The 14,944-nt window shown below is 33.6% G+C and overlaps 1 non-coding gene across 1 annotated transcript; it reads right to left on the bottom strand.

Moving 5' to 3' along the window:
• Nucleotides 1-11,426: 11,426 nt before the first annotated feature.
• On the bottom strand, nucleotides 11,427-11,622 carry LOC120200503. Its single transcript, XR_005523554.1, has one exon. It is a non-coding gene; the product is annotated as a U2 spliceosomal RNA (small nuclear RNA).
• Between the last annotated feature and the right edge of the window lie 3,322 nt (nucleotides 11,623-14,944).

Consider the following 14,944-nt stretch of genomic DNA (forward strand, 5'->3'; position numbering starts at 1 on the left):
GATTGTTTTTTGTAGTTGTTGAACATAATCAACTTCTGGTCAACTCGACATTATAAGTATCTATCCAAAATCGTTAAGGTTTCAGTGAGATAAAGGTTAGTACGATTTCTTGATTTCATATTAGAATTGAGGAAGGCTTGTGTTAAGCCGACCTCAGTATTTTCGATCAAAAACTTTTAAATTCCTTTATGTTATATCTTTATAATGTTTTGTTGAAGTTCTATTATTTAAATTGTGATGAATGATTAAGAGTATATGATTATGAATATGTGACATGTGAACATGAGTATACAAAGATTCTCAATGTGAAAGTGCTTATGTGAATAACAAATACTTTGAATAATGAAAGATAAATAATTATATGGTTAAAAGCCGAAAGTATGAGTATGAGGATTAGAGGTATAGTTGGAATGCCAAGAGTCAAGGGTTCTATGTGGTCCTTCGGGATAATTATGTGGCACTTTAGTGCAAACCTATGTGGTCCTTTGGGACAATTATGTGGTACTTCAGTGCAAATTACGAGTTATGATGACAGTATTAGTGAACAACCTTAATGTACTCAAATACCTAGAGTTATCAGTAGTATACGTTGGCATTTGGAAACAAAGTGATAAAATGAATAATGTATAACAACATACATTTTTGTTGTTGTAAAACAATTGAAATCCTTAAGAAATGCTTTATGAAATACATAAAGATTTTGTTATAAAGTTTGGTTTGATCTCATATTTGCCTCACTATGTCATCGAATTAGCGTGTGATTGTTTCACACGTAGGTTTGAAGAAATCAAAAGAGTAAAGCTAAGCGAGGATATCGTACACCCTTGAAGATCAGATCAGAACAAATTAAATGTAGGTGTTCTGTAATTTTGTAAACTGTTGGCATGTATTACGCGTTTAATTTGAAAATGCTTTAATCTATATTTTGTAAACTTATACTTTTGTACTTGTGTAAATTATTAAAACTTTGATGAAAATATATGAATGTTAATTTTATTAGTTTATTTTAAATTAAGGGGTTTTACCTTTTATTTATGAGTAAACATTTGAATTGTTGTTATGTTAATTAAATATGATTTGAAAAGTCAATGTGACACCTCGGATTCATATCCGAGTTGGGTACGGGTTAGGGGTGTTACATTTAATGGTATCAGATCTATTGTTTAATTGATTTTAAGTCTGAAATAATGTCATTTTTGATCTGATAAGGTGATTAGTATGATATCCTTGCTAATGAATTAGTAAATTGATTTTATTAGATGTCGGATTTTCAGGGCACCCGAAGTGAAGTGGGAGATAGAATGGAAGAAAGTAGTAATTCACCTGTCCAGAGCAGACAGGGTGAGGAACAGGAACATCAGGGAGTGCTTGTACAAGATCATGGAACTTTCTTCTATACATTGGACACAATTCTGACCGATTTTCAACTGCCTTCTTCTTCAGCTCCAAAGATGAATGTTTATAAGGAGCTTAGAAGTATATGAGCACATAAATTTAGAGGCGAAGCTGAGAAAGGTCCAGTTGTTGCTAATATGTGGCTCAATGACATAAAGATAATGCTAGAGAATCTCTATTGTTATGAAATGGAGAAATTGGATGGTGTAGTTTTGTTACTGCGAAGTCAAGCCAGAATATGGTGGTCTAATGTGACGATGCGAGCTTCAAGGGACCTGATGACTTAACCATTGTTTTTTGAAGAGTTTAAGAACAAATACATCAGGGATTAGTTTATTCAATAGATGAAGCAAGAATTCACGAGCTTAAAGTAAGAGAATCACACAATATATGAGTTTGAGTGCGAAATCAACAAGCTGAGTTGATTTATGGCAGAGTTGGTTCCTTCAGAGAATGCCTCATGTGATTGGTTTGTGGTGGGTTTACGGCCTCAATTGAATGAATTATTGGTGGTACTCAACCTCTCGTCATTCCAAGAGGTAGTGAACCAAGCAAAAGCTTTGGAGAGAGCTCAAAATGAAAGGTTTTCATAGTAAATGAGGTAATGGAATAAGAGAACGGGTGAGTCGTCTAGTACTACCCAATCAAAGAAAAGTCGAGGTTCAAGTTCTCGACCTCATACCAGAGCATAATCTGCAGCATCCTCAGGTAGAGGATTAAATCTTGGAAGAGCCAGGCAAACTCACTTAGTGGAATCCGGACTGGATAAGTCAAATCAATGTCAGCATTGTGGAAAACTTCATAGTGGTGTATGTCGAAGAGTCTCCGGAGCTTGTTTTAAATACAGAGATGCATGAAACTTTATTAGAGATTTCCCATTGATGACGGGAGAGCATCTCCAAACAGAAAGATCCACAGATGTGCCGATGAGAGGTATAGACCGAGGTAGAGGAAGGAATCAATCTGAGTCGACCGCTCAACCTGAAGTGCGCTCTACCGCTCGAGTGTATAATCTAAAGATCAGTGATGGTCTTGAAATCATTGCAGGTACTTTTCATATAGCTGGTAAATCTATTTTAGTTCTGATTGATCCTTGATCTAATTATTCATATGTTAATAGTATATTGGTAAAAGACTTGATAATTCTGTTAGAACCTATTTGTAGTGAGATGATTGTGACTAATCTATTAGGACATAGTGCTTTGGTGAGAGATGTATGTTGAGGGTGTCCTATATGGATTCAAGGAATTAAATTTCATACTAATCTAATGGAATTACCCTTTGACGAGTTTAAGGTTATACTTGGTATAGATTGGCTTTACCATTATCATGCCACTGTGGATTGTAGACTTGGTATAGATTGGTATCGATATATTGGAGGCTAGTGTGGTCAGCCAAAGAATAAATCCCTTAGCTAATGTGATATCATTGACGTCGGATCAAAAATTATTGCTACAAGGATGTCAAGCATATATTGCTAATGTAATTGATGTTAGAGCCAAAGAAAGGAAGTTTGAAGATGTTATGAAAGTTAGAGAATTTCCAGAAGTATTTTCGGAAGAATTATCGAGATTACCTCCAGATAGGGAGGTTGAATTTCATATTGAAGTGATGCTTGGAGCAACACCAATTTCAATGGACCCTTATAGGATATCCCCAAAAAAATTGAAAGAGTTAAAGATTCAGTTGCATGAGCTTTTAGATAAGGGATTTATCAGACCCATTGTGTCACCTTGGGATGCTCCAGTGTTATTCGTAAAGAAGAAAGATGGTTCGATATGCCTTTGTATTGATTATAGCCAACTCAACAAGGTGACCATAAAGAACAAGTATTCTCTTCCAAGGATCAACGATTTATTTGATCAACTCAAGGGAGATGCAATGTTTTCTAAAATTGATTTACACTCAGGGTATCATCAGTTGAAGATACAAGAAAAAGATGTTCCCAAAACAGCGTTTAGAACTCGGTATGGTCATTACGTGTTTGTAGTAATGACATTCAGGTTAACTAACGCACTTGAAGCATTTATGGACCTGATGAACAAAGTTTTCCGATCGTACCTTGATCAGTTCGTAGTTATGTTTATGATAACATTTTAGTGTATTCAAAGTCAAGGGAGGATCATGATGATCATCTTCGTGTGGTTCTTCAAACGTTGCAAAACAACAAGCTTTATGCAGAGTTCACTAAGTGCGAGTTTTGGCTAATTGAAGTGGCATTCCTTGGACACGTGGTTTCTATAGAGGAAATTTGGGTAGATCCTCAGAAAGTAAAAGTTTTAGAGTGGGAAATCCCGAAGAATATGTTAGAGGTTCGGAGTTTCTTGGGTATTGCGGGTTATTATCAAAGGTTTGTCAAAACCGTTTCGATGATATCTCTGCATTTAACTAAATTGTTAAGAAAATACGTTTCTTTTTACTGGACTTCTGATTGTCAGAAGAGTTTTGAATCATTGAAGAAAGTTTTGACAGAAGCTCCGATGTTGGTGCAACCAGAATCGAATAAGGATTTCACGATTTTTACCGATGCTTCCCATAATGCTTTGGGATATGTTTTAATGCAATATGGAAAGGTAGTCTCTTATGCTTCAATACAACTTAAGCCTCATTAGAAGAACTATCTAACGCATGATTTAGAGCTGGCAGCGGTGGTCTTTCCATGGAAAGTTTGGCGACATTATTTGTATGGTGAGCGTTGCTACATTTTCACCGATCACAAAAGCTTGAAGTATTTTTTGACTTAAAAGGAGCTGAATTTGAGGCAAAAAAGATGGATTGAGTTAATCAATGACTACAATTCGGTTATAGATTACTACCCAAGAAGAGCCAATGTAGTAACTGATGCTCTTAGTCGGAAGACTTTTGTCGCTTTGCAGAGATTGGATGCTCGAATAGTGTTAAAGGATAATGGAGCATTGATGGACTAATTAATGTTGAAACTGGTATTGTTAGAGAGGATTAAGGAGTTACAAAAGGAGGATGATAAGTGTCTAGTCTAGTTTGAACAATTAGATAAGGGTGAACTCAATGACTTTGATGTAAAGTCGAATGGGTGTTTACACTTTAAAAATTGAGTTTGTGTCCCCAATAATGATGAGCTAAAAAGATACATATTGTATGAAGCACAATGTAGTCCCTTAACTATGCACCCAGGTGGAAACAAGATGTATCAAGATTTAAAAGGACGTTTTTGGTGGCCAATCATGAAAAGAGACATTACAGAGTTTGTATTAAAGTGTCTTAACTGACAACAAGTAAAAGTTGAACACCAAATGCCTTCAAGACTGTTGCAACCGATTTTCATTCCTCAATGTAAATGGGAAATAATTACGATGGATTTCATAATAGGTTTTACTTTATCGCTGAGCAAAAAGGATTATATATGGGTAATTGTGGATCGCCTCACAAAGACTGCGTATTTCATTCTTGTACAAACGGATTTTTCAATGGAAAAATATGTTGAATTGTATATTAAGGAAATAGTGCAACTACATGGGGTTCCAATCTTAATACTTTTTGATTGAGATTCAAAATTTACTTCAAGATTTTGGAAGTATTTGCAAGGAGCTTAGGGTACCCGATTGAATTTTAGCATTACTTTTCATCCTCAGATCGATGGTCAATCAGAGCGAACGATTCAGATTTTGGAAGATATGTTGAGAGCATGTGTGATCTATTTTTTTGGATCGTGGGAAAAGTATTTTTCGCTTGCGGAATTTGAATATAATAATAATTATCAATCAAGTATCAAGATGGCAGCATATGTAGCATTTTTATGGAAGGAAGTATCGAACGCCACTTAATTGGTATAAATTAAAAGATCAGGAAGTTCTTGGTCTAGAATTAATTAAAGAAGTTGAAGAAAAGGTTCAGATGATCCAACAAAACCTTAAAGTAGCATCAGACACACAAAATTCATATGTGGACTTGAAGAGGAAAGAAACTGAATTTCAAGTAGGTTACAAAGTGTTCTTAAAAGTATCACCTTGTAAGAAAGTACTTCATCTTAGGTGTAAAGAAAAACTCAATCCTAGGTTCATTAGACGTTAGAAGTTCTGAAGAGAGTTGGACCAATGGCATATCAGTTGACTTTGCCACCAGAGATGGAAAAGATTCACAATGTCTTCCATGTTTCTATGCTTAGGAGATATCGATCAGATCCTGCACATATCATAACTCCAGAAGAAATAGAAATTCATTCTGACCTGACATACGAGGAGGAACCAATGCAGATTCTAGCGTATGAAATCAAGTAGTTAAGGAATAAGACGATTCTGCTAGTTAAGGTTCTTTGGAGAAACCATAAAGTAGAAGAAGCTACATGAGAGCGTGAAGAAGATATGAGGAAGCAATATTCCTACCTCTTTGTGCAATGAAAATTCGAGGATGAATTTTCTTAAGGGGGAGATTTGTAACATCTCAATTATCGGGTCAGTGACCAAAATGTAAAAACTCAAAATTTTAATCGTTTAATTGGAATAATTTAAAATTTTAAGGTCTTATTTTGGAAATTTTTTGTTAGGATTTGATATTAAATTTGGATTAGTATAAGGGTAGTATGGTCTTTTCACTTGAAAGTGTTGAAAATATTTTGATGTTTCGATATAACAAATTAAGTTAAATGAATTTTAAGATTTTACAAAAGATTTTCTAAGTATATTCTATGTAATTATTCGAATATCAAAACATTACTCCAAGTCTTTCAAAGTTTATTTTAATCCTTACTAAAGTGTAAAATTGTGTTTTATACTTAAACTATTTTTTAAACAAATTTTACAAAGTATTTCGAGCCTTAATCAAGCCAAAAATATTTTCTTTTTATAGGGGTTTCAAGAAAAACCAGATTACCCAGAGGGAACAGATACCCCCTGAATGGTTTTGGCTCTGAGAAAACAGAATGTCCGGGGGGTACAGATTCCCCCCAAGGGGTACAGATACCCCTTGAATGGTTTTTGCTCTAAGAAAATAGAATGTCCAGGGGGTACTGATTCCCCCCAAGGGGTACCGATTCCCCCTGTTTAACGGTCAAAATATTTGAATTTTACACTGTAGGAACCAATTCCCTATGAGGGAGTACCGATTCCCCCCACTCTCCAAGCTGTTTTATTAATTGATTTTCACACTACAACGGCTCTAACATCACCCAAATGGTTCCCAACGGATAGAATCATCTCAAGGTTTATTTAAACAAGCTTAGAAGCCATTGATCAACAACAATTAACAAAAATTGAAAGAGAATCAAAGAGAAAATATCAAACTCATTGTTTGAGCACTTCAAGCCTATTTTTCATTCAATATTCATTGTGCTTTCAAGAACACCATTTGTTCTCTATTGTATTTAACCTTGAGTGTTCTTTCTTTGTTCTAGAATTGTGCAAACAATCTACCTTGTGATGTATTCCTTGTAAGTTTGCAAATTTGTGTATTTCTCTATGAAAAAGAGTGTGCTCAAGAATTTGGGGTATAATTCTTGAGGGAGTTGTAAGGTTACTCTTTGTCCTCAAAAGAAAGAACAAATTAGTGAATTTGTTGGAAAATCCTTAGTGTGGATAGCTAAGGTAGTGGACGTAGACTTTGGTTGAGAAAGTCGAACTACTCTAAATCGATGTGCAAATATTTCAATTTTCTGCAAAAGCTTCCACCAAAATTTTTATTGCCAATTCACCCCCCCTCTTGGCCTATTCCGTTAATCGATTAACTCAACATAAAGTTTTTATCTTCTCTCTTTTAAGGGATAACACGTGGAAAGAGGGAGTCAAAAAGAAGAGAGAAGTCTGGATTTGGTTCTTATCTTCTTTATAGTTTCGTGAACTACACTTCTTAAGGTAAGTTATTGGTAAATTGTTGGTTCTATCAATTTCTGGTTTGGTATTGAAAGTTTGAGGGTTATAAAAGCTTAAGGAAAGGTTGTAAGAGATTAAAACAACATGATGAGTGAATTAGAGATGAAAGTGTTAAATGAGTTTTGAAGTGAAATTTCTATAAGGGGTAGTTTTTGGAGTTTTATTTAAAAATTTGACTTTTGAATGATTTAACTAAAGAGTTAGGAGTGTTAGAAATGATTAAGAACATGTTTGAAATTTTGGTATGATTTTGAGATTCAAGTGTTTAAACAAGATTTTCGATAATTAAGAGTAGTAAATGGAGACAAGTTTGTTTGGAAGTATAAGGTTGAGTTTAAAAGGCTTAACGAGGGATGAATTAAAAGATTTAGGAAGATTTTGGTTGATTTTTGAATTGGAAATTGCAATTCTGGGCGTAGAGTATCGGTATTGAAATAACAGTACCGATACTTCAAGGCAAAATCAGCTGAATATGAAGAGTTGTATCGGTACTGGTAGAGTAAGGTATCGATACTGACTTGGAAATATCGATACCAATGGTTTGGTATGGTATCGATACCATTTCTGAGATAAAATTCAAAAATATCAAAATGGTATCAGTATCTTACGGGGGTATCGATAACAATGAAAGGAAGTATCGGTACTGTAGTGGTAATACTGATACTACTAAGCATGAAATGAGAAATTAAGTGTTTCTTTCAGTTTAAGTTATTATGATTGGATATAAGTGACTCGAAGTAAGATATTGATTTTCGATTGTTTTGTGTAGTTGTTGAACATAATCAACTTCTGGTCAACTCGACATTATAAGTATCAATCCAAAAGCGTTAAGCTTTCGCTTGGTGAGTTCAATTTCTCGTTTTCATATTAGAATTGAGAAAGGCTTGTGATAAGCCAACCTCAGTGTTTTCAATCAAAAATTTTAAAGTCATTTATGTTATATCTTTATTATGTTTGATTCAAGTTCTATTATTTAAATTGTGATGAATAATTATGAGTATATGGTTATGAATATGTGATATGTGAACATGAGTATACAAAGATTCTCATTGTCAAAGTGCTTATGTGAATAAGAAATACTTCGAATAATGAAAGATAAATAATTATATGGTTAAAAGCCCAAAGTATATATATGAGTATTAGATGTATAGTTAGCATGCCAAGAGTCAACGGCTCTATATGGTCCTTTGGGACAATTATATGGCACTTTGGTGCAAACCTATGTGGAACTTCGGTGCGAACCTATGTGTCATTCGGGACAATTACGTGACACTTCGGTGCAAATAACGAGATATGGTTACAGCATTAGTGCACAACCTCAATATACTCAAATACCTAGAGTTCTCAGTAGTATACGTTGGGCATTTGGAAACAAAATGATAAAACGAATAATGTATAACAACATACATTTTTGTTATGGTAAAACAATATAAATCCTTAAGAAATATTTTATGAAATACATAAAGATTTTGTTATAAAGTTTGGTTTGATCTCATATTTGCCTCATTATGTCATCGACTTAGAGTGTGATTGTTTGAAACGTAGGTTTGAAGAAATCAAAAGAGCAAAGCTAGGTGAGGATAGCGTACTCCCTTGAAGATCAGATCATAACAAATTAAATGTAGGTGTTCTGTAATTTTGTAAACTGTTGTCATGTATTACGCGTTTAATTTGAAAATGCTCTGATCTATAATTTGTAAACTTCTATTTTGTACTTGTTTAAATTACTAAAACTTTGATGAAAATATATGAATGTGAATTTTATTAGTTTATTTTAAATCAAGGGTTTTTACTTTTAATTTACGAGTAAAAATTTGACTTGTTATTATTTGTTAATTATATATGATTTGAAAAGTCATGTAACAGCTTAGATTCGTATCCGAATCGGGTACGGGTTAGGGGTGTTACAACTTTACTTCTTTATATCCGTTTTTGCATACAAACACATTTTGAGCATCGTAATTGATGCTCTTAAGTGGTGTTGTTGATTTGGCGATATAGGTAAGAATTTCGGTCTTTGTTGTGATTATCGTGTTTTGTTTTTTCGTAAAAGTCACTGCTGTGTAAGATATTATTTTTTATTGACTAAACCTATGTTTAAAATATGTTCTATCAAAATTATGAATTTTAAAGGTAGAAACTAAATCGAACATCAATTGATCAAGTTGCGATTTCTATACTAAACTGTAAAAAATAAAAATCAAGGGAAGAGTTTTGAAAATATTTGGTCCAAAATTCAAAACTTTTGGTCCATAATTTTTAGAGGTATTACAAATATTTTTCATCCCAAAAATGTTCGAATCTCATCCAAAAATTCGTAGTAAGTCAGTCGATGTTCTCGCCTTTAAAAAAATTAATTTATTGATTAAAATAAATTGTTTCATCCCTCTTATGCTGGTATCATTTAGACCTATAACTTAAATCAACTAAGTATTGATACTTCCATTTAGTACCCACCATCATACCATATATATCAAAATTCAATAAACTAAGCAATTCTAAAATGATGTCGTATAACTCAATTCATTCAAACACCATAAATCAAACCAACTACACTTTTAACATAACAATGCATACACAATCATAATATTACTCTTATATATCAATTCTACACAATTTTTTAACATACTCAAGTATATCAAAACATTGAACTTACATATAAAAACTTGAAACATCTTGGTTTTTGGTTTGATAGTTATCGATACTTAAAGATAGTTATCAAATAACATATCGATTTCTGGGGGAACGTGATTTCAATATTATTTTAGAAAGGAAAATTCAAGAGGATTAAAATATTTTGAATTTGAATTTAAAGTTAAGGAATATTTTGAAACGAGGACCAAAATTGACGATGTAAAAGCGTTATTCCTTTTTGTGATTATATAGTTAAATTTTTTTTAAAAAATTTTGTTTTAATTACAAAATATATTTGTTTTATATATCTTATTTTAATAATTAAGAATAATATATTGGATTTCATTTAGTTCAACGAAATCATAACTAACGTTGAATTTTAATAACATTGTTTTTGTTTAAGTGTAAAATATGTGGGCTACAGGTATAAAGGATTTCATACCCATTTTTGTATCATATTGCGGTTTTGTTCTTGAAATTTTGAAAATTAGGTCTCGATAGAATTAAGAAACTTTATATGTTTAATATGGTGATTTAGGGTTGAGATTAGAAATTCTTGATAATATTAATAGCGCTTTTAGGTGTTGGCGTTGATGGTATAAAATGTGTCAGTTAAGAAATCGTCAGTACGAAATGGATTCATCGTGTTTTGTAGTGAAATTTGGAGTCTTTTTTTATGCATGATTTAAGTTGAACTTCCAGCCAATTTTGTTGTTATTTGTGCATTCTGATGTGTTCTTGAAGCTCAAGATTCGTTGGTGGCTTCCTCTAGCAATGGGAAAGGAAAGGCAGTCGTGCATTGAAACGGTTGTTGTTATTTGCTCATTGTTTCCGTAAGTGTAGGTTATGTTGCGGGTTTGCACAAACCTTTTTTATTTAGAAACATAGGAGTAGGTTAATCCCCTATTCTAGGTTCTCGTGTAATTATTGTTGATGCTCTGTGTTAATTAAAAGTTTGTACGTTTTAGAGATGTATGATCGGTCATTTCTGAACAAGTAGCAGCGCGAACTTTTGTCGATAAATTTCAAACATTTGCTTTGAATTTTGTCCACTATTTTTGATGCACCTATATGTGGTATGATATGTTACATGAAAAGTTTAAATACATGTGCAACACTAGCTGTTATAGTGGGACGAAAAGTTTCTATATATGAGTTGTCGATAACATTTATTGGTTGTAGTGATGAATCGAATGAGACTTTTAGCAATGATTATGTACAAGGTCACTCCAGTGACTAATGTAAAAGTTGGTAACAAGGTCGGACTGCCCCGATCGAATATTGGGTGTTATAAACTTAATTTGTAATGGAACACTCGTGACAAATTTGATAATTCAACCCCCAATTTTAAGGTATCATGGAATGATTCTAAAAATAAGGGGGCAATCCTATTGAGCGTAGAAAGTTACATGGTTTAAAAATGACAATAACTAAAGGGGAAATAATTTAAAAGTTAAACTACCAGAACATAGTTTAAACAATAAATTAGTAAAACTAAGGAGGCATGGTTTTCGCAATCAAAAAACGGAGTAGAAACATTAAACTTTAGATTGGGTGGGATGCGCCAGGCCCGAGCAATACTGCAACGCTAGGGCGACGCTCGAGAGTCCCAGTAGCAAGCTACTGTGGTGGACCCTCCCCCTCAAAAAATAAATTTAATATCGTGTGGACCATTGGCCCACGTATCAGATATTAAACTGATAAGAACAGATACTACACTTGATCTTAGCCAAAAGGCCGAGAAAGTTATGCTTTCCAATGTTCAAGGCCGTTGGCTTTATAAGCAGCTTCTCGCTGCATCCCTTCGTACCTCAAGCATGTGGGACGTTACATGCAGCATCTCATTTGTAAGCTGCTTCTGGAAACAAACAGCTTTGGTTTAAAAGGCAATTCTCGTATAAAGCAGTTTCATTGGACATAATCAATCTCTGCCAATGCCGTTCTCTTCATGGTTACACGATCAATAACTTCAACTGCGTGTTATTTCATATTTATATTCATCAAATTAATATTAGTTACAAACCCACTTTTTACATCATCAAAATATTATTAGTTTTAATACTCATATGTGTATTTCAAGTTACTAATAGTTAAACTCTATTAGAAGCTCTTTTACTCCTCTATTATTCAAAGGGACATTTTAGTCGAAAACTGAATATTTTAGTCCAACATGTTAATCTACACTTACTTGAACCAAAATATTGTATTTAATATCTTTTAAAATTCAATTTTAGTGACTAAATTGTAAAAGGATCAAAATTGTTAAATCTATAAAGGTATTTTCCCAAGATCAATTTCCTTTCATTTTCAACCATTTTGCGGTGAACACTTCTTGCAAATTCCTTTGATTTTAATCGATTTAAGAACTACCTTCTAAATTCTTTTAACTACCTTACTTCTTCAAATCATTTTTTGCATACAAACACATTTTGAGCATCGTAATTAATGCTCTTAAGTGGTGTTGTTGATTTGGCAATATATGTAAGAATTTCGGTCTTTGTTGTGATTTTCGTGTTTAGTTTTTCAGTAGAAGTCATTGATGTGTAAGATATTAATTTTTATTGAATAAACCTATTTTTAAAATATGTTCTATCAATTATGAATTTAAAAAGTAGAAACTAAACTGAACATCAATTGATCAAGTTGCGATTTCTATGCTAAATTGTAAAAAATAAAAATTAAGGGCAGAGTTTTGAAAATATTTGGTCCATAATTCAAATCTTTTGGTCCGTAATTTTTAGAGGAATTGAAAATATTTTTCAGTCCAAAAATGTTCGAATCTCATCCAAAAATTCGTAGTAAGTCAGTTGATGTTCTCACCTTTAAAATCAAATTTAATTTTTTTAACTAAAATAAATTGATTCATCCCTCCTATTCTAGTGTCATTTACACCTATAACTTAAATCAACTAAGTACCGGTACTACCATTTAGTACCCACCATAATACCATATATATCATAAATTCAATAAACTAAGCATCGAACTAAGTACCGGTACTACCATTTAGTACCCACCATATATACCATATATTTCATAAATTCAATAAACTCAATTCATTCAAACACCATAAATCAAACCAACTACACTTTTAACATAGCAACGCATACAAAATCATAACATATCTCCTATATATCAATTCTACACAATTTGTTAACATACTCAAGTATATCGAAGCATCGAACTTACATATAAAAACTTGAAACATCTTGGCTTTTGGCTTGGCAGTTATCTATAATTAAAGATAGTTATCAAATACCATATCGATTTTTGAGGGAAAAATGTGTTTTCAATATTAATTCAGAAAAATATTTTAGTAAGGAAAATTCTGGAGGACTATAATATTTTGAATTTTGAATTTAAAGTTAAGGAATATTTTGAAACGAGGACCATAATTGACGCTCCAAAAGCATTATTCCTTTTTGTGATTATGTAGTTAAATTTTTTATTTTAGAATTTTGTTTTAATTACAAAATATATTGGATTTTAATAATTATGTAGTTAAATTTAGTGTAATATATGTGGGCTACAGGTATAAAGGATTTCATACCAATTTTTGTATCATATTGCGGTTTTGTTCTTGATATTCTAAAAATTAAGTTTCAATAGAATTAAGAAACTTTATATGTTTAATATGGTGATTTAGGGTTGAAATTAGAGATTTTTAATGATATTTATAGCACTTTTAGGTGTTGTTGATGGTATAAAATGTATCAGTTAAACTAAGAAATCGTCGGTACGAAATGTATTTGTTGTGTTTTGTAGTAAAATTTGGAGTCTTGTTTGGTGCAAGATTTAAGTTGAACTTCCAGCCAATTTTATTATTATTTATGCATTCTGATGTCTTCTAGAAGCTCAAGATTCGTTGGTGGCTTCCTCTAGCAATGGGTGTCACACTCTGATTTAGGGGAATTTTTTTTATAATTTTAAGTATCGAATTAAAGTCATATCAAGGTAGAAATTGAGAACTAAATCGTAAATTTTTTTAGGTTTCAGCTTGGTTTTAGAACTTGTGGGAAATTCAGGGATTTGAGCCCGAATTATCCCATTTTTATGGGTAAGTGAAAAATAAATCCCTTTCCCCCGATGAAAATTCCCACAAGTTTTCCCCCATTGGTAAACCCCGTTAACCCAACAAACCCACCGTCGCACTTCGGTTTAGCCCCTCCAGCCGGCAGTTGATTGCACCCTCGGTGTCACAAGCCTCAGTAGTGACTGGTGGTCCGAGCTCGACCCTTAGAACCATTTCGATCATCGTTCATTATATGGAGAGACTGAGGGGGAGAATCATTTAGTTGCCCTTTTCTTCGTCTTTACTCAGACCGGCGGTGTAGGTCACCGCCACCTCCAGTTGTCGCGCCTCACCAGCTCGACCAAAACCCACCCATTCGGTCATCTAAACCCTGCGCTGTCCGTAATGGAAGAAGGTTCGAAAGCTCGTTAGAAAACTCAACAACCTCTCGATTTTTTAACTTTTTCGACCACCATGATCGTCCTTTTTCCTCACCGCCGTCATAGCTGCACTCCCCAGATGATTCCGACCAGAGCCTAATTGGGTTTGTACCCTGAAGCCCTCCCGTTGTCGATCATCGTTTTGAGAGTGGGTAAGTTTCAAATTTTTCCATTTAGCTAAGTGTTTTGGGTTGATTTAATTGCTATTGTGTATTGTTTTGGAACAATAGTAGCTGTAGGAGTGCTTGGTCACCGACCATACCTCGTTTTGTTGTTTCGTGCGTCGCCACATGCTTGCGGTGCGCGTGGGGCTTCCTTTCCAGCCAAGAATTCTGAAAGCTAAGTCAACTCGATCGAGTTGACCGAGTCAGCCGAGTTAACCCGTTGAGTTAACTCGGGCAAAGACCCGTCTGACCCGCCTGCCCGACCCATTGACTAGACCAACCCGTTAACTTTGGTCAGTGTTGATCGTTAACCGGTCATACTGTTGACTTTGAATAGTCTGACTGTTGACCTTTGACTTTGACCGAAAAAGTTAAAATTTTTGAAAAATCCCTATTTTATGTTTTTCGACAACTTGAATCAGAATCTGAAGTCCATTTTAAAAAATTCGTAACCGGCAA

This window comes from Hibiscus syriacus, unplaced genomic scaffold (genome assembly GCF_006381635.1).
Source record: "Hibiscus syriacus cultivar Baekdansim isolate YM2019G1 unplaced genomic scaffold, ASM638163v2 tig00005974_pilon, whole genome shotgun sequence".
NCBI classification, from domain to species: Eukaryota; Viridiplantae; Streptophyta; class Magnoliopsida; order Malvales; family Malvaceae; genus Hibiscus; species Hibiscus syriacus.